At 36.9% G+C, this 20,331-nt stretch overlaps 1 pseudogene; it reads left to right on the forward strand.

Annotated features, from left to right (window-relative positions):
- The first annotated feature begins 556 nt into the window (after positions 1-556).
- On the forward strand, positions 557-1,969 carry LOC101874137 (arginine--tRNA ligase, cytoplasmic-like; annotated as a pseudogene).
- The last annotated feature ends 18,362 nt before the right edge of the window (positions 1,970-20,331 follow it).

Here is a 20,331-nt window from a genome sequence, read left to right on the forward strand (position 1 = left end):
TTTACCGAATTTTCTTTTTCAGTTGTTTACATTTTGCAGTTTTATTTTAATCAATTATTTTGAACCAGAGAGGTGTATGGCAAACTGTACATATTGGTCTTTGTTTAACTTACATAAGCTTTTATCAACAGAGCTCTCTCTAAACTCATACAGCTCTTGTCTACTAACACATTTTTACATTAGACCACAAAATAATTTCTAATATAGTGATTATATTTTATTCCTTTTCATACTTTAGCCCAAATATAATTACATATGTTACACTCATTTAATTAAAAACAAATTAATAAATTAGAAGACATCTACCATTAAAGCCCAGAGGAAATATTCTGTAAGTATAGTGAGAATTATCAGAAGTTGTTATTTTTAAAAGTTTTGGAAATGAATACATAATTCAAGATCTTGATTATGTGGAATGAGTAGTTAAAATGACCGAAAATTTGGAAAAAGACTTATTGCATAAGTAAAGATGTATGCATAAGTACATATACATAAATATATATACATATATGAATGCACATATACATACGCCACTTCCTGTTCTGGCCGCGGGAGCATGGAGGCATGCGTGTTGCAGTGCGCATCTCAGCTGGCACAGCAGGAAAACAAGATCAGGTTGTTAACTGCAGAGATTGAGCGTCTGAAGAGCTCCAGGTGATTGCAAGTGTCCCCGAGTTTGGAAGGGCTGCAGGATGAGAATGTGAAGCTCAAGTATCTCTTGAACTTCCTTCGGAAGAGCCTTCAGAAGGAAAGAAGTAAATGGGGGAAAACAGCTGCCTTCAGGAGATCTTCGGAGCCACTATACAGGCTGCCTACCCAGAGCTAGAAAACCCTCCCCTAGTGGTGACACCAAGTCAGCAGCCCAAATTTAGAGATTACCGCACAGAGATAACAGCACCATGGGCATCACACAGATACTGCTCAAAACCAAGGAACAGGTCAGCCCAAGAGAAATCACTGAGAAAATAACAAAACATATCCCTGCTAATGAATGCATTGAGAAGGTTGAAATTGCTGAGCCTGGTTTTATCAACATCCACTTAAGAAAGGATTTTGTGTCGAAGCAGTTGAGCAATTTATTGGTGAATGGAGTTCAGCCATCGGCTATTGACAAAAGGGAAAAGGTGGTCATGGATTTCTGATCCCCTAACATTGCAAAGGAGATGCATGTTGGCCACCTGCAGTCCACTATCATTGGAGAAAGCATGTGCCGGCTGTTCGAATTTGCTGGCTATGATGTTTTGACCTTAAACCACTTAGGAGACTGAGGCACTCAATTTGGAATGCTCATTGCTCACCTCCAAGACAAATTTCTGGATTACTTAACAGTTTCTCCTCCCACTGGGGATCTCCAAGCTTTTTACAAGGAGTCCAAGAGGCGGTTTGACACAGAGGAGGAGTTCAAGAAACGTGCCTACCAACGCGTGATGCTGCTGAAGAGCAAAACCCCTGACTTCATCAAAGCCTGGGAGCTCATCTCCGTCATGTCACATAATGAGTTCCAGAAAATCTACAGCTGCTTGGACATCACGGTCACAGAGAGAGGAGAATCATTCTACCATTAGATGATGAAAGACATCGTGGAAGAATTTGAAGATAAAAATTTGTCCAGGTTGGTGATGGCCGGAAGATCATGTGTGTCCCAGGTTTCCCTGTCCCGCTGACAATCATAAAATCAGATGGAGGTTACACCTATGACACATCTGATTTAGCTGCTCTTAATCACAGGCTGTGTGAAGAGAAGGCTGATATCATTATCTATGTTGCTGATAGTGGCCAGTCGGGGCAGATGGTTGGCTGGTATGATCATAAAGTAACCAGAGTGGCACATGTCGTGTTCGGAGTCGTGCTGGGAGAGGACAAGAAGAAGTTCAAAACTCATTCAGGGGATACAGTGCGTCTTATAGACCTGCTGGAGGAAAGGCTGAAACGAGCTATGGACAAGCTGAAGTACAAGGAGCGAGACAATTATTTTTTTTCTCAGGGGACTGGAGCACCTCCCATATGAAGACAGGCTGAGAAAGTTGGGGCTGTTCAGCCTGGAGAAGAGAAGGCTGCATGGAAATCTCACAGCAGCCTTCCAGTATCTGAAGGGGGCCTATAAGGATGGTGGTGAGGGACTATTCATTAGGGAGTGTAGTGATAGGACAAGGGGTAATGGGTTAAAACTTAAACAGGGGAGGCTTAGATTGGATATAAGGAAGAAATTCTTTCCTATTAGGGTGGTGTGGCACTGGAATGTGTTGCCCAAGGAGGTTGTGAATGCTCCATCCCTGGCAGTGTTCAAGGCCAGGCTGAATGAAGCCTTGGATGACATGATGACATTAGTGTGAGGTGTCCCTGCCCATGGCAGGGGGATTGGAACTAGATGATCTTAAGGTCCTTTCCAAACCTAACTATTCTATGATTCTATGATTCTATATATATACACATAATACATATATATGTCTAAACAATGTTCTGTGTTGTTGTGTATACAGATTATCCAACAGTTTTCACAATTTATTTGGATTTTTTTTTTGTACCATGTAGACATGGTATTTTAAACTATAGTTTTGCATATGCATGCATGTATATTTTCTAAAGAGTCTTAAAATCATAGAATAATTCTTTTATCTTAAGCTCTTCCTTACAGGAGGATCAACCAGATTTTCAGGGCTTTATTCAGCCAGGTCTTGAAAATCTCCAGGACTGGAGACTGCGCAGTGACTGGGAATCTTGATCCAGGGTCTAATCAATCATGGTCATAATGTAAAATTTTGCCATTGTGTCAGACTCTCCCTTTTCGATTTATGGTCATTACCTCTGAACCTCCTGGCATTCACAGCTATGAAAAACCTGTCTCCACCTTCTTGCCATCTTCCATGTGGACACTGGAGGGCTGCATACATGCACTTGAAGCTGCCTCCTCTCCAGACTGAAGAAACTGAGCTGTCTCAGGCTCATCTTAGATAGCAAGTGCTCCAGCCCCTGATAATGTTGGGTGGAGAAAGTCTGCTGGACTTGTGCACATTTATCAGCATTTCCTTTGGGGATCACAAACTGGACTGCATATCACAGGTATGTTGTAATGAGGACTCAGTATAAGGGAGTAGATGTTTTCCTCAATCAATTGCCATGCTTCTGTAGCCATATCCCAGGATGCTATTCATTTTCAGTGCTGCCCAGGCAGCACTAATATAGCATATTATAACCAAGACACCCAGAACCTACTCCTTGGAATTTCTAGTAATTTATTTATAGATCAGCTCTTCCATATCTTCACTTTTTAAGGTATGTTTTTTGAAGTAGAATTAAAATGAGAGCTCCTTTTTGAAGTGACTTTATTTGGGGAGTGAAAGGTATCTTAAATAACATTGCAGAGGTATGTTTTTCTGATCAGGTTGAATTTCCTATCAACAATTTTCTCCTACTGTAGAAACATCCATTTTGATAGTTTCTGTTTTTTATGTAAAATCTTTCACACCCTCACATGATTTATAAATTCACTTAATCCACTTACTGCCCACTGGTCCTGGAAACATCTGCTCGTCAATAACTTTCAGTTGGCTCAGCACCATAAATTGGAGGCTACATCTTTAATGTAGGTTCCAGCACTTCATTTTACTTTCTTATCTGAATGTGTTAACTTCTGGTCTGTGAGTCTGAGCTCCAAACAGCCTTTGGCAAGCAGTGGGGATCTTGAAGTTGTGTAAAGCAATTTGAATATTTGATGTGTTCAGTGTTTGTGTATATTCTTAACAGCTCTACGTAACAATATAAATGATTTTAAGTGGAAGGAGTTAATTATGAGGCACTACTCAAACTACCTTAATTCATGAAGATTGCTTGCTTTATATAAAACTTCATGCTGAATGCAATCTATAGTCACTGGGAAGAGACTAAGCTTTCTTCCTATGTTAGGTTTGCCCCTTAAGGATGTGTTCCCAGTACAGGTCACATAATTTCAGTACAGTCTTGCTGTGCAGGGTTGCTAAGGAAAGGAATAGGCACTATGAAATAATCCTGGTTGTTGAGCAATTTCAAAGTTTCTACCAGGTAAAAAGAAGTGATAGCACTAAACAGCAGGTGTGTGTGTATGTGTGTGTGTGCTCATGTGTGTGTGTGCTCATGTGTGTATGCAAGAGGTGCAGGAGGGAGAGCTCGATGGTATACTAAGTTTGTTGCAACCTGTCCTCCCCCCTTCTCAGCAAGTTTAAGTCTAAGAAAAAAATAACTTCCTAACTATGGTCCCTTTGCAACAGGACTTACTCTTAAAAACCTCTGGATTAAAAAAAGATTGGAACTTTTTTTTGTTTAATATTCATGAAGTACAGTAATGAAGTGTGAAGATGGTAAGGGTAAAGTGTCTCATGAAGTGTGTGATATGGGAAATGAAGTTTCAGCACTGCAATCAAACAAACTTTCTTAATGAGAAATTGTCTGCTGGGGTAAATCAGAATATTTGCTTTGAAATAAGAAGCAATTATGGATTTTTATATTAGCTGAGATTAGTCCTGTACAACTTTATACACTTTGCTTTGTGTAGGTCATCATGAGGATGCCCAATGAATAATAATCACAGTAATTTGTTAATCTTGGATGTATATATTGTCCAGTTTTGTGGTGTATACATAGAAAGCTATGCGATTTTTTATCCTAAACAAAATACCCTTATTCTATATATATCCGTACATTTTTTTGTTTGTAAGAAATTTGAGGCATTTTATAAAAAGTATATTCAATTTATGCATGTGCATATGCATTAGGATGAATGGAGGAGTGTTTTATTACATTTCAGAAAGAATTCTTTTATATATTATTTCTAAAAGGTAAAAATAAATAATGTAAAAAATTTTAAAAGCTGTATAAAATTCTAGGCTTTTCTCTTTGAAATCTGAGTTTCCTGTTCTGACTTTATTGCATGACAAATTCTGTAGTTTAGAAAGATCTGAGTAATGCAACAAAGTTTCTTTTCCAATCACTGCCTGATCTGCTAGCACAGATTTAGGCCTTTAATAAGAAATTTAACCTCAGCCCAGCTGGAACATTAGATTAAACAGAACTTCAGGGTAATCAGATGCCTCAAGTGAAAAGAGTATTACACATGCAAACTATGTATATATGAAAAATATTGTGATCTTGGAAAATTTTTAGTACAGTGACAGGGTACAGAAAAAGTCTGTGTTTTTAAAAGGTACTTGGGCAATTTGGTGCTCACTTCTGCAAAGCCTTAGGGAAAGATGTAAAATACAACATGGGCGAGAAAAGTGAGAGTCATCATTGTGAGTGATAAGTCTTAAAGTTAGTTGCCCAAATCCTGATTAATCATCCTCAGTCGCTTTTATGGCCGCGTCAAGAAAAGTGAATCCCCCAGAGAGCTTAATACAGCACATCCTAGGTCAACTTTAAGAATGTGCACTTAATTTTCCTGCATCACTCAATTTTCCAAATAATGTTTACAATCCCCCTTCTTCATCAGCTGAGAATATAATTTATAAACAAAAGGCTGACTGAAACTGCTAACAAAACTTTGGAAGAGAAAGGCAGATGAAAAATGCTGAAAAACAGATCTGAGCTGATCAGCATGTGGATGGTGACTGTATCAAAATACACCACCCCCAATAAAAAAACAACAACAAAAAAAAACAAACCAACAAACAACCCCCCATAAAACAAACAAAACCACCCCAAAAAAACAAAAAACCAAACAAAAACAATTAAAAAAAGGTATAGAAGCAGAGACTGACAAATACATTGCCAGCCTTTCAGTAAGCCTCATAAGAGTTGTCCTTGTTCAAAAACCCAGAACTTGATGTACTTAATTGCCCATATAGACTTTGTGATTTGAGAGAAATATAATGTGAACTGATGCAATCCACATTCAGTGCCAAAAAGCAAATAGAGAGAATGATTACTGTTCATTCTTAAATCCTTTAAGCCAACCATGCAATTTTGGATATTTTGTCTTTTTCAGTAGTTGGAGTTGACTGTGCAATAGATGATAGCTAACAGCATGAAAGAAAACAGTGCAGCAAGAACTGATAGTCACAAGAACACATTGAGTTCCTATGACAACTGAGGACAGTCTGAAGGTTGCAGAGGAATCTCATCCTAAGTATGTGCTACTTAAAATGATCAAAGAGGATATTTTCCTTTTAATCTTGTATTTTCATTCAGAATTAGTTGCTTGCTTAGTATCAAATTGAATACTAATAGTATATAGTACCATGAAAAACGCTCTGGTTGCAGCTTGAGAAGGCTTTGTGAATAATGTAAAACTTATATTCCACAAAAGTAATTAATAAAACTACCACAGGGAGAAAAATTCTGCATGTTAATTCATTTATTTTAGCTTCCTTCGCTTTTAGCAACCATAGATTATAAATAGTTCACTGTAGAGGGCATAGGCTAGGCTGATAAATTTCATAGGTTTGTAATGGGGAAAACGTTACATTTCATGCTTTGCCACAGATTTATGGGAAAACCATATTTATACTATGTAGACAATTTCTATACTTTAAACTGAATTTCAGAGGCATGCTTAGAAGAAAAACAAAATAAAGTAAGAGTTTACATAGGAAAAGAATGGCAATACAATTTTGAGACACCTTGGAACTTCTCTGTGGTAAAAGAGAAATTCATATTATGCTGAGTTTTTTCTATGTCTTATATAAATATATATATACACACACACCAAAAAGAAAGGGCATGAAATCTTCACAAGCCTTCTGTGTGATTTATCTCTCCTAAACTCCTAAATGTTTGACATCTAAGCTAATCATCCTAGGTTCCCTGTATAGTTAGCAAACAGAAATAGGCATATCCTGGGGGTGATTCATCTACCCTGACTCAGACTCAAATTTTAAAACAAGTTGAAGTGAAGTGCCTTCTGGATTTTTCTGGAAGAATCTGTTCCAGTAAGGTCAATCTCACATTTTGTGAGCCTGTGGGATGAGTAATGATCTTGTCTGTAGATATATATTTTTATACAAGACCTTTAGAAACTGTTGATTAAGGCAGTGGTAGAGTGCAAGAACAAGCCACAAGGAATAAGTCTTTTCTAGTCCCACGAGCAGAGAATTAGTGTTTCTGCCTATCAAGATACCTTCAAAATTGCAAATGAATCAGGAGATTAACTATGCTATACACACAATAGGAAAATGTTATAATTTCTGTTGCAAAGACTTATGGAAAAGACCTCAATGTGGCAAAACCTGAATTCCATACGACTGAAAAAAATATATCTCAGAACTTTCTAATTTATTGAGTTGCATATGTTTCACACATAATTTCTCTGTAAAGACCTCTCCTTTTCCTCATTGGGATTCACCAGCATATCAGAATAACCTTTGCTTTTTAGTCACTTTGAAGTCATACAGTGTCCAGAATGAATTTTACACTTTCTTCTTTCTACTCTCTGTGGTATTTTAATATTTTCATCTCTTGCTTTCACATTACTGTTCTCAGGGTACTATCATGATCAGTCTCATTAGCCGCGGCAATAATCATATCATCTGCAATTACATCTTCCCTAGAAGTATCACCAAGTGCCTCATAACTCTCTTTCTACAGTATTTCACTGACACATTTAATCTCAAATGTTAATCTAGAAAACTGGTAATGTCCTCTTGGAGAGTTAGAGGTACCCAAAAAGAGACGTACCTCTCTAATTTTCCCTGCCAGGCCCCATCTTTCTTATCTGAAATTGTAAGAAGTTGTTCAATTGTTAATTGATGTTGCAAATCTTCTGATGTCAGCCTTAGCAGTGGTAACAGGCATGGTGCTATTTAATCTTCTGGTGTTAAAAATGCTGAGTCATTTTTTTAATTCTTTGCTTTTTTTCTGTTCCCATCAAAGTGTTGATGCATTCTCTTGCGATATCAAGTTTCTGTTATTTTCTGGCTAATCACTTCTGCCAGATCACAGAATCGTAGAATCACAGAATGGTTTGCATCAGAAGGGACCTTTAAAGGCCCATGGTTAGGGATAAATGAAATGGGTTCAGGTGATAGGTTTTGAAAGGGTTGGCTTGCCTGTGTTAAGGGCAAATGACAGCACCACCAGCATTTGAATAGAAAAATAGATAATCCTGGTGAGGACTTTGTCTTATTCATGTAGGACTGTGATCCAAGCTGAAGTGCATGCAATACTGATGTGGGTAAGAGATTGAAATTATATTTATATAAATTATTAAAAAGCCCAAGTATTTATCTTTGCTGAAATAATCCTAGATATAATATATGGCATTTGTAAAAGAACAGGAGTGGTCCATCTCATTTAACTTCAAATGTGTGCAGTGTTTGTACTTCCTAGTCAATGAAGAGGAACAAGCACTTTAAAGATCCCAAGATGGATAGATCAGAAAACCTGTTTTAAGTCAGAAGAATTACATTTAGCAGTGCCATTAACAGCACAAAAATATAAAATAAGCTTTTAATTTGTACTGTCATATATTGTGTAATCTAATGCATATGAATATTATATGCAGTTTTATAACATATATTTTATATAATTTATAAATAATAATTTATACTATTATATAGTATAAAGACACATGTAACATTTTAAGCCTTTTTTTCTTCTGAATTTCCACCAGGGTAATTTTTTAACACATTCAGCCTTCAGTAATTGATATAGGTTTGTAGCTTGTAGGTGCTTGTGCACTTCCATGGCTCTATAATATATGTGCATTCACTGATTTAGCAGAAAAGGACTAAATTATATTTGTAAGTTCTGGGATAGTTTTTGGTGGTGATGACCCAGCCATTCTTTGAATATCCAGACTCCCTTTGGCATTAGTTGACCATCTATAACTTTTTGGATTGAACAGGATAAACTCATGCTGCAAAGATTCCCTCCAAATTCCTGACTAACGGTTTGCATGCAGGGCAAGATGGAACAGATGGTCTTTGCATGGCAGAAGCTCCCTAGAATCAATTTCACCTCTCTCTGCTAGAACAGCTGACAGCAGCACTAATTGATCTCAGTTGTTGCACATTTAGGAGGGAATAGAGAGCATGTAAATTCTTACAATTTCTAAAATAGATCCATAAAATCTCTCATGCTTGCACAACTTCATAGAGGTTTGTTGGGAATGGTGCTTTTTCTGTGCAAGATTTATTTTTTATTTTTTTTAATACAGTTCCAAGCTTTCTCTTGCCAGGAAAAATAGTAACACTGCTATGATCCAAAGAGATGCGTAGATCTGTCAGCTCTCTGAATGCATCATCAGTCCCATAGAGCTAGTGTAGTATAAATACAGAGTCCAATACCTTTGCCCAGGTGCTTTTACTGATAGCAATATAATATCTATTGTTCCAGCGTAAGAAAAGGAAAATGTTATTTGATTTTTCTAATTAAAGTTGCTTAGGTAAAAGGTTTTTTTCAAATTAAGGTCTCTTCAAAAAATAAAAAAACAACCAAACAAAAAAATTATTAGATATTAGAAAGCATCAGAACGTATATATCATCATAAGCATTACTATGCATCAGGTTAAGAAAAAGGACAAGTACCTCACACACAATTTTGTGGAGCTCATACGGAGGGCTATGAAGTCATCCTGTCATTAACTGTTGTTTATTTATAATGTTAAATTCTATCTCAAGCTGCACCTCAAAATATTTACCAGTCACAAACAGAAGAGTATTTGGTGAATAAAGTTGGAAACATTGCCATTTTCCACTCAGCTGTGTAAGTGCCTGTGCTGAGGTCCTGAGGCGCAATACAGGGCAAATACACAGATTATTTTTTTAATGAATTCACATTAAAGAATTTCAACAAAGGCTAGTCAGTTTATAATGCAAATGTTTGACTTAGATTTTGAACCAGCTCAGTGTCTGAGATTTACAGTCCAGTGTTAAAATGAGGTCATAGTTACTCTAAGAGGTTTCATGTACTATGCACAGTAGAGATGATGCAGAATGAATCTGTGAAGTACACTGGCAAAAACTGTGATCTGTTGTTTAATGCTGTGTTAATGAAATGTATCATTAAGGAGTTAAATGGTTCTTGTATAGTGTCAGCACCAGTATAACATAAACAAATGAGATACGTAGCTTTTTGAAATCTCTCCAACAACTTCCATGAAGGTTCACCAATGAAACCACCAGATTTCAGCACAGATCTCTTGATATATGTGCAGTGATAGCATGGAAGCCTTCTGTGTCAGCAGATGCAGAATTCAAGGACTCGTTGATAGTTAGCAACCCATCAAAATTAGATTGCACATATATAAGATTTTACCTAGTCATTTTGATGAAAATAAAACTTAATTTAGCTCATTAAAGCTTGAGCCTCTGTATCAGTTAGGGAAATTATCTTCAAGATGGGACACTGTTGGCCAGTCGCATAGTGGACTCTAATGACTGTGTCACAGAGGATGACTTGTTATGCTTAAAAGGCATTCAGAGTTCAAAGGGGGATGCATAGGTTTTAAGGGAACTGTGCAAGAAATTTGTAAGAAGAAGTTCACCAGAGGTCAGAAAATAACCTCTTTATTTTATTGAATTACAAAATGTTTTGGTCTATTAATCATAAATAACATGGAAGTAGCTGCATATTTTCCTACATTATTCTAATAAAAAATCTGGAGTAGACAACAGGGATTTAACTTTCTCTGAAAAAGTAATTCTTACATTAATAATAGCTGATATAACGTCTGTGTCTATTATTTATTTATGAGCTATGAGACAATTGATATTCTCAGCCTGTCAGTCATTTAGACATCTATTTCCTAGAATATATCTTCTGGCTTTCATACTTTTTTCATAGGTTGTTAACTTCAGTTTTCTCAGAAAAATACACAGTACTGCAAACTATAATTTTATTTAAGTTTAAACTTAAAATACTTTAGATTTATTCAACAATAATAGCTTGTGTGTACTCACAAACCAAGTTCTTTCTGTCTGTTATGGTCAGAATTGAATTCTACTACATGTAAATGCTTAACAAGTGGTGGGAACAGAATATGGCAACTTGATAGGGAAAAGTATAAGATGTAAAGGTTGACTTCTGTGGAAAAAACAGTATAAACAGATTTTCCCTATAGAGCAGTGCCAGGGCAAGATTTTAAGAAGAAAAGTAAAAAAAAAAAAATAAATTTAGAGAAAGAGGGAGAATATTCTGGTTAAAACCTTGTATTTGGTTTGTGTGACATTTTTTTGGGGGGGAACTTGCTGTGGTGAGTTCTGTGAGAAGCTGCTAGAAACTTTCGCCATATTTGATAGCCAGTGTCAGCTGGCTTCAAAATAGACCTGCTCTGGCCATGGCCGAGCCCATCAGTGACAGTGGTAGCACCTCTGGGATAATATGTCTAAGGGAGAAAAAAAATCCTGGAAGTATATCAACTTGCAAAAAAAAAAAAGGCTTTGCTTGTCATGATTTAACCTAAAGAGTGCAAGAAATACATTTTTATATTGCTTTACCGGTTGCCACTTTATCTGCAGCTTAGGTGAATGTGTACATAGGAGAAGTGAGATATAGGTTCTTGTTACCCACATAACATTTAATTCACTGCACTGTTGACTTATTCTCCAAGGTATGTTTGCTGGGTGTACACTAATTTGAATCATATTTCCACTTTTATTTCCAGGCGTAATCTTTGTATAGCCAGCTGTGGTTTCCTCTGATCACACTGGGAATAGCAAAAATTGGATTAAACAAAAATTTGCCATTCCCACTCACTTCTAAGCTCCAGAAAACAGAGATCTGCCCTTCAGCACACTATTTTATAATGATATATAAACTTTTCATAAATGGTTGACCTATATCTCATAAAATAATACATCTAGGAAAAAACATGAACTCAAAACAGTAAGAGTGGTGAAAATGGTATCTTGTGGAAAAGCCTCTTATTTTGTGTATTTAATATATTATTTTGCTTTATCTACAACATATGTAGTACACCTTCCATAGTTAATTTCTCTGCTTTTTACTTATAAACTTCTTTGGCTAATTGTTTAAAGTCCAACACAAAGAGACTTTTTTCAGATTATCCCACGGAGCTATCTGTCCTGGGTTCAGCAGTAGCAGTCATTTGGTCCTTCTTGGTAGCTGGTGCAATGCTGTGTTTTGACTTTTCGGGCTGGGAACGGTGCTGATAGTACGTATGTTTTTAGTTACTGCTCAAATGTTTGGTTTGTCCAAGGACTTTTCTGAGTCTCATGCTCTGCCAGGGAGGAGGGGAGGCCAGAAGGAAGAAGAGACAGGACACCTGACCCAGGCTAGCCAAAGAGGTATTCCATACCATAGCACATCATACCCAGGATGTAGCGGAGGGTGATCCGGGAGGGCTGGAGCTCTGGGGGGATGGAGGAGGTATCAGTCGGTGCTCGGTCGGGCAGGGTGGGGTGAGTTATGGGTCAGTGGCTGGTGAGGTGTTGTATTCTCTTCACTTGTTATTTGCTTTATCATTATTATGTGTAGTAGTAGTAGCAGTAGTGATTTATGTTATACCTTAGTTATTAAACTGTTCTTATCTCAACCCGTGGGAGCTACATTCTTTGGGTTCTACTTCCCAACTCTCCGGGAGTTGGGGGAGCAAAGGGGGGGGAGTGAGTGAACGAGCTCTGTGGGGCTTGCTTTAAACCACAACACTATCTCTTTTTAAAATTATGAACATAACTTCTTCTTCATGTGTTCCTGGATTTTTTTTGTTCTCCATATAAGATTTGGGGGTTTTAGAGCTATTTATTACTTTTTAAGCAGTAGCTAAGGAAAGTAAATCAGGTTAGAGCTCGTATGTACAAAAATTAAAGGGAAATATTAGCATGGTAAGCCTGTGCCCAGTATGAAAATTCTGGACACTTCATAAATCTTGTTTGTTGCCCTCAGGTCAGTCCAGCAAGCAGTACTTAACCAACGTAGCAGAGCTTGAAAGTGAAAAACAATATCCAATTAACAGAGATAACTGTACTGTGAAACAGAAACATGAGAAGTACAAATACAGGAAAATGAAGCTGCAGGGTGTTTTGAGGTATATGAAAGTAAAATGAGGAAACCACACATCAAAACTTAATATTTAGAGAAATAAAATGTAACTGAATGAAAAACCTATTTATCTTGGAGAACAAAGAAAAGAAGAAACAAAAATAATCTATGGTATATAGAAATTTTCAATGTGGTTGCTGGTTTGCATAAGTGGAAAAAGTCTAATTAAATGACTCTGCTGTTGGTGTGAAAGGGAAATAGCTCCATTTGGTTTTCACAACTATGGAAATCCATGAAATTATGATCCTTTCAGCTGAAGTAAACATTTTAGGAAAAAAAATCAAGATAAATAAATGCATTCACATATAAAAGGGCTTTTGTTTTTTTAATTTGCTCAGTCAAAAAACACTTAGGAACGAATAACCTATTTTTATAACTTAGGAGAAAAATGTTATAAATATCTACTATGTTTGGGGAAATGCTGTCGTCTTCACCCTTTGTAAATAAGACAATCTTTTACATACCAACACAGCTTCACCAAACTAACTCTGTTTGAATGTGTAGTCTTATTAGACATGCATTCTTTCCTTGGTTTGAAAAAAAAGGTAAAACATATAAGCTAGCATTAAAACAACAAAGCTAACATTATTTAGCTGATGTAAGTAAGCTTTTGCTAATCTAAGTTAGCAGAAACATTAGAGTGTGTTTGTTCAAATTACAATTGCAGACCATGGAGACCTTAAGGTTTAAGTAACTGACTGTATTAGCTTATTGCAAGATAAAAGTTCCTTGCCACCTGGATGTTGCCAAATATGAGTGCATAGAATGGCCCAGATAGAAGATGGGAAGTAGAGCCAAACGATGTAAGGCTGAGCTGTGATTATCACTAGAAAAATGGAAGCACTGAGGGTGGACGATTTTGGAATTAGTGGTGATGTGTTTAGTGAGATCTGCTACCTGATCTTGTGTCATCTCTGTAACAGTTTAAACAAAGAGAGCAACGGAGAATTACAAATTCATATTCCCTAGAGTTAGATTTGATTTATGTGTTTGTTTCTGTAAATATTCTACAGTCAAGTGGAATTTTAGGTTTCCCCAGAATCACTGAACCAAAGAACGCTTGAGGTTGGAATGGACCTCTGGAGGCCTCAAACAGGGCCATCTAGAGCCATTTGCCCAGGATATTTTGGATAGTTTCTAGATATCTTTTCAGTCTCTCCAAGGACAGAGACTCTAAAACCAATCTGAACAACCTGTGACAGTGCTTAGTCACCTTCACAGTGAAAGAATGTTTTCTGATGTAGCAGACAGAACATCCTGTGTTTCAATTTGGACCCATTTCCTGTCCTGGGGCAGGGCACCACTGAGAAGAGCCTATCTCTGTCTTCTTTACAACTTTCTTGCAGGTGTTTGCACACGTAGATGAGATTCTCCCTGAGATTCCCTCCTTCTCTTTTCTAGGCTGAACTGCCCTAGATCTCTCAGCTTTTCCTCATATGTAAGGTGCTCCTTAATCTTCTGCTGAGATTTGGAGAAGATGACCAAAAAGGCATGCAACACTCCGCTATAGTCATGTGAGTGGAACAAGTATGTTTTCTAGGACTATGTTGAACATGACAGGATTAATTGCCAACTATTAGTATACCTGGGAGACAAGGTGCCTGCAATGCCCCACATTGCAAAGGGAGAAAATGGTAATCCTTCCTGAACATTGTCTTTTAGGGCTCTAATCCAACTAACAAAACCAGTATTACTATGGTAGATTTTTTGAAATTTATACTTGTTTAGCATATTTAGAAATATATCTGTCTATCACTTTCCTTTTTTGAGTTCCTAAGAGCACATAATGTCCATCATCTACATTCTTCATTAACTTTAGTAAAACTAGTAAAACAAGCCACTGTTATGTTAAGGATTAGAAGTTTCTTGATGTGTGGGTGACAACAGCTATGTTGTTCTGTGTCAAAGCTGACCTCTTAAGTCCTGAGGACAGAGCAATCTTTGCTTTTGGGATGGTCTTCTGGGGATGAGAAGGTTCTAGCCTGTGGCCATTTGAAGCGAAAGCTGTGAAACTTCCACTTTCAAAGCAGCTTGCCAACATTACAAGTCATGTTACCCTACTGAAATGAAAATGAGAACAGGAAAAAGATATTTCTATCTATCTGCTATAGAAATATGACAGAGATTTTTGTTTATATATGTATTATACATGTAACATATCTAACAAAAGAAACTTTCAACCTCCCTTAAAATCAGCTTTAATTTCCTGGAAGAACAGGAAGAATAAACAGAAATGTCATAATGTATCTTTGTTACTTATATTTGGAAAGTATGTCAGATGCAATAGGTAAACTGATAAGATTTCATAAATTAATAAATACATATTTTGAGGCATAGGTCCTACTGTACCAGCTGAACTGAAGAAGTGATGTATCTGGTATCAGCAATCTCTGTACTCTTTTACAGGGTTTTGTCTCTTATCAGTAATCTTTATTTTTTATTTCTTGTACTGCAAATCTTTTGCTAAGAGTAACAGGAAATGGGCTACACTGAGATAGCATTTATGTGCCTTTAAAACTCTACTTGTAGTTGTCTTTAAAAATATAAGAGCCTTTAAGCCTCATTTCTTGAACAAACATGGCTTCTCTAATTACACTGTCCATTTGTTTATCTCTTTTCACATCTGCCCACACATTTGTTTTCCTTTTGATAAAGTGAATCTCCTTGCCAGGTTCCACCAAATTTGACAGAAGTCACACAAATTCACATGAGTTTTGTAATGATCAGTAGCAGGATGGATGTGTATGAGAGAGAGTGCAGAGACAGGATGTGGGAGAGGGACAGGGATATGAAGACTGAAATGGGATTTCTGCCAAGCATAAAGCTGATCTGAGAGTTAGTGGAGTTGGAAAGTTGTCATGGTTTGAGCATGTTTTGAGGGTGTTTTTTGTTCAAGCTTTTTTTTCCAGCCAGGTGGAGGAGGGGAGGCCGGGAGGAAGGAGAGACAGGACACCTGACCCAGGCTAGGCAATGAGGTATTCCATACCATAGCACGTGATGCCCAGGAGGCATACTGGGAAGGAGAAAGCTGGAGGGGTAGGGCTCTGGAGGAAAATGGAGGAGGGAGCACATGGTGCTCGGCCAGGCAGGGTGGAGTGAGTTATGGGTCGGTGGCTGGTGGGGTGCTGTATTCTTTTCACTTGCTGTTTGCTGTATCATTATTATTTGTAGTAGTAAATGGCAGTAGGGGTTTTGTGTTATGCCTTAGCAATTAAACCATTCTTATCTCAATCCGTGGGGGCTACATTCTTTGGATTCTCCTTCTTAACTCTCAGGGAGTTGGGGGACTTGGTTTAAACCACGACAAAAGTGAGTAAGGCTGCAAAAGGGTAATGGCTAGTAGATAGTGCAGAATTACACAGGGACAAAAAGGAGTATGTAAACAGAAAGTTAAAGGAAACAATAATTTGTCAGCATGCTGTACCAGGCTAATAGCCTAATCTACATAGGTTTCTTAAATAGTATAATATGATGATTTGAAGCTTCCAGTTAATTATAGCTTTTTAACAAGAGAATACAGTGTAGCTATATATAGTGTGTCTAAGTGATGAAGGCTGAAAATAAAAGGAAGAGTAGTAAAGTGATGTGCTGTTCTTTAGAAGATGAAAGATATAAAATTCCTACGAATCATAATAGGAAATTCCAATTTTTAAGTGCTAAAAATACTTCTCTCCGTTTGTACTTTTGTAATAACTAATAATTAAGGCACTGATTTATTTTTTCTTTTCCTTTTGATTTAGTTCCGAACAGAATGTTTTTGTATACTTGAGCTTGCATACATTTCGTACTCTTCATGGGGTTGATTTACACTGGCAGCTACAGCTTTCAGTAGCTGTAATTTTGAAAAATTTTGAAAAGCTACAGCTTTTCAGTTTTTCAAGTCAAATTGAAACACAGTTACTGTTTCTTCAAGGAGTTTCTTCACATGTCATTTAAACATTTAAAATACCAAAGCAATGACTCTATTCCTTACACTGTATATAACTCGTATGACATAGTAAAAGTGTCGACATCAAAGTGAATACTAAACAAATGTCAAGTGAGCATCAGATCATTTAAAATGCTAACACATCTTAGAACTCTGAAAGCTGAAGATAAAAGCCATGGAAGTGCACACGCCTGCACAGGCCTACACAGGCCTACATATCCTTAGAATAAAGTTTAAAAAATTCACGTTACAAGGATAATATAGAACCACATGTCCGTTTCTCAGTGATTTATATCAGAAGCAGCTGAATTACTTACAAAATTCCTCTATAACTAACTTATTCCAAATCTCTGGTGCAAGTCCTTTTCAATAATGCCATTTTCAGATGCTGTTTTTAATGATCAGGCACTTGTTTATTCAAATCAGATTCCTGAATCTCCTCACCCCTTAGGAAGTTTTGAACAAAAATAGGGCAAGACTATGCATAGATAGTCTTCTTATATTTCTGAATGGTTTGGGGGTTTTGGTTTGTTTTGGTTTTGGGTTGTTTTTTTTAATAACGGGGACAGGGGTGCAGTGCATGATAAGAAAACTGCACCAAGAACAGTGAAGCATTGCTTTGCATAAGGAGGCAAATATGCTGTCATAACACCACATGTAAATCTTTCTTTGTTTCCTCACCTCAGGCAAGCTCTTTGATGAAGCAAAAGCCAGAGTTCTGTCTTTTGGGGACTCTCAGATGCGTTACATTGAATTAGGCCTCAAGGCTATTCCATCTAAAATCTGGAATTAAGACTTCAATAGTGTTCAGTTAGTTTTGTAAAGAGCCAGTTTCTTGTAAGCATATGTGTAAGGCATGTAGGAAACTGAGTTGATACTGTTTAAAATTGTATTAAGTTTGACACAAAAGCTGTTGGGCATTTATTGGCATTTTTTTATACTTTGTGCTTTTTATACAGGGGTCCAGAGCAATGCTTTCACTGATTTTTAGCAGATAGAAGAACATGAATTTTTATTTCCCTCACTGATGCCTGTCTTTAAAATCTGACTGCTCTGCTGTGTTTCTCTGATTTTTCAAGGGGAGAAGAAAAGCCTCAAAGCTGATCTTTTCCAAACATTGAATAATTTCTTCAATATACCAGGCATGGATCAACAACTGATCAGTCTACTTAGCTACTGGTGCAACAAAAATTAAGTCTGCAGCTGCAGTGGTCCAGGTGTTGAGATCAACACCTGAGGTAAGTATTTGTAAGACACCACAAGCAGACCACTCTCAGTCAAAAGAAGTCAGATGGCAGCTGTTGTGCTATTGCTTATAACAATCTGCATAATTTTCAAGTTTCCATTTCATTCCATAAGCCAGTCATAATGGGACATAACCATTTTCATAATGGAAATCTATTCTACTAAAGTTGCAGTGATGCTTACCTTTATACAAAGTGATGTATTTGTTGAAATGTAAGCCTCCTGGGAAAAAAGCAGCTTTTTTTTTTTTGCTATGAATGCATTAGTCATTCAATTACAAGACCTGTATTTAGCTTCTGTTCATACACCCTTCCTAATTTATACCTGTTTTGGCTTATCTGTTTATTACATGGTGAATACATAGTGCATGTCTCCGGGAGCGTCTGACTTGCTTTGCCTTGCAGTGTGTACATCTGAGATTGGACAGACCATGTCTATGCTACAAAACTAAGTTGGGTTCAAAGCCAGTCCCATCGCAGTACACAGATTATTTAAACAGCAAATCAGTCAGGCTAGGCTTGCACAGCCTGCAGCACAGCTGGCTATTGAGAATTACTATACTGTCAACCATACGAGATAGCCCATTGCAAGCCCCCTGCTTTGACTGGCAAGTGGAAAAATGCTAGAGAGAAAACTGAGCATCCTCTCCTTGTTCAGAGTAGTTTGTTCACATCTTTTCTGTGGAATATATATGTGATATCACTTTGTAGTAGAATAGACCTCTGTATGTAAGTAACTTACAGTGTCGGTGCTTATCTTCTTGGGCAAAGTAAAGCAGGGAAACTGCTGACTGACAGGCTGCTGTGCTTGCATAATAACCCTTTTAACCCACACCTTAAATCAGCCTTAAGTCAATGTTCCCAATATCTATAATGGCTGTGTGCACTGGCTCCTGATTCATCAGGAACTGTTTACTAACAGTGGATGTTAAGGACAGTCTCTCAGAAAGACACATGAGCAAATGTTTATAGAGCTTCCAAACAGTTTTTCCTTTTTTAAAAAATATATTTATTTATTTATGTTTTCCATTGATTTTAATTAAACTCACTCAAAATTAATCAGGGCATAGAGAAATACTGGTAGTTGCTAATTGAGGCTGGGATTTTAAATTATCTGTTGGAAATGTTATGTAGGCTAACTGTAGGCACCCAGAAAATATTATGTGCCATGATATTTCTTTAGGTAGGCTCAAGAGGGAAACAGCCATGCTGAAATATCACCAGTAAGTTTATTTCCAGAGAACATCAAGTCAGGAATTTTCTGTGTCACAGCTTTTCTCTCAATTTTACATGTAAGGTTATGCCTTAATGTAAGTCATATTCCCAGTGTCACATCAAGTACGAATGTAAGCTGTTTGAATGTGGATTTGAGACTACCCTATCTCTATTTGCAAAGCCAAAGGAGAAATATTTAAAGTAGTTAGAATTTAATCTATGTTTTTTTTTAGATTGCTTAAATATTCATATATCCAAAGCTTTTGGTGCACATACAAAATATCAGTAGAAAATCCAGGAACACAATGCTTTTACGTGAAATATCTCAGAGCTACTTTGCCAAAGGAGACCGCTTCATTCTAAAAGCTTTATTGCTTTCCAGATTTTTTTCAGTTTTTTCTTTTTCATTGACCTACATGTTAGTAGAGAACTTCTGGAAAAGACCTTTTATTCTTCAAGTACTCTGTATAACTTTTAATGGAAGTGTAAAGATAAAAAGAAGAGGTAAGGTGGAGAAGGAAGGGGGAAAAGGGGAAGGGGAGTTGAAATGTAACAGAAGAGAAACAGAAAATAGAAACAGAAAGCAAAAAGGAAAAGTAAGAAGAAGATGAAGAAGAGAAGGAGGAAGAAAAAGAGAAAGCAAAAGAGAAAAAGGAGGAAAACAGAAAAGAAATAAGAAAAAGAAGAAAACGAAGAAAACAAAAAAGAAAAATTAAAAGGAAAAAGGAAGCAAGAAACAAAAAGGGAAAGGGAAGAAAGAAAAGCAAAAGGAAAAAGAAACAAGAAAAAGAAGAAGAAAAAGAAAAAAGAACAAGAAAAAGAAAAAGTAAAAGACAATGAATAAAGGGAAAAGGGAAAAAGGAGAAGAAACAGAAAAGGCAAAGGCAAAGGAAAAGGAAAAGGAAAGTATGTGCATGTTCTGGTTCAATATACTTAACAGGACAAAAGCGTATGTTCTAAAATTACTTTCTGCT

This window comes from Melopsittacus undulatus, chromosome 3, assembly GCF_012275295.1.
Source record: "Melopsittacus undulatus isolate bMelUnd1 chromosome 3, bMelUnd1.mat.Z, whole genome shotgun sequence".
In the NCBI taxonomy this organism is placed as follows: domain Eukaryota; kingdom Metazoa; phylum Chordata; class Aves; order Psittaciformes; family Psittaculidae; genus Melopsittacus; species Melopsittacus undulatus.